A 1,282-nucleotide genomic window follows, 5' to 3' on the forward strand; every position below is an offset into this window, starting at 1 on the left:
AAGCTAAGACACGTGTGGTAATTTGTTACAGCAGCAGTAGAAAGCTAGTATACTCTCCTCACCATGGTTTTCACTGCATAACTAAAGAGCCATCTCTAACGGTCTATGCAATATTGTGCTTTTCTCTTTAACAAACAGAAAATAAGCCAGGCTCAGTGGCTCAACCTGTGATCCTAGCACTTTGGGAGGCCGAGGCGAGTGGATTGCCTGAGACCGCGGGTTCGAGACACACCCGGGCAAATTGGCAAGACCTCGTCTCTACAATAAATAAAAATTAGCTGGGCGTGGTAGCGTGCACCTATAGTTCCAGCTCCTTGGAAGGCTGAGGCGGAAGGATCACCGGAGCCCAGCAGGGCGAGGTTGCGGTGGCCGGGAGCATGCCACTCCTCTCCAGTCCGGGTGACAGAGTGAGACTCCAACTCAAAAAAAAAAAAAAAGAAAATATTTGAGTGGAGCTTTTGTCTGTCTTTAAATTGCTACTTCATTTCCAAGGTATAAGTTGTGTAAGTGCGACAAGGGATCTCATTTTGTGTAGAAGTCAGTGATTTCTTTGTATCATAATATAGTATACTTTATGACACTAAGTCAGCATCTGGATTTTTTTTTAAAGCACGCAAAATTGTTTTTCTGGTTTTTGAACAAGATTTAACTACGCAAACTAATTGCCTAAAGTCTGACTTTAAGTGTGACACTTTGCTGTGTTTTTAGTGTTCAAAAATTACTGCTTTTAAAAAAATTGAAAGCCCATAAAATGATTTTTGTTAGAATTTTTCTCCTTGTAGTATTTAAAGAAAGCTTTGCCACATTTACCACCAAATAAGTTTAAATGCCAGCATGGTAACTATTCCATAAATTCTAAATTAGTTAGAATTTTGGTTGGGAGAAAGCAGCACAAGTACTAAAATGGAAAACATCAGGAATTAGACAGGCCTCTTATGTGAATTTTTAACTCTCAGAGACTGAAGGGTGGGGCGAATTGTCATTAAAACTAAAGCCTTCTGGGATTTCGAATCTCTAAACAACTGAAGTTGTGTCATGCAACAGTTCAACAAAGGAGATTGCCTAGAAACAAATGCACACCATTTGAGAGCACAATCTCGGCATAGCGGGCAATAAAATTGTTAAAGAATATAAAATAAAACATAACATCACAAAATCTGTGGATGAGCTTCATCTCTTTATCTATCACGGCCTCTATTTTACATATCATTCAATAACCTGTATGCAAGAAAGTGGCAGAGAGCTAGCTCTCAACGTAAGATGCATGACTGCAACTGACATC

The sequence above is a fragment of the Carlito syrichta genome, unplaced genomic scaffold, assembly GCF_000164805.1.
Source record: "Carlito syrichta isolate Samal-C Ts95f unplaced genomic scaffold, Tarsius_syrichta-2.0.1 Scaffold71721, whole genome shotgun sequence".
In the NCBI taxonomy this organism is placed as follows: Eukaryota; Metazoa; Chordata; class Mammalia; order Primates; family Tarsiidae; genus Carlito; species Carlito syrichta.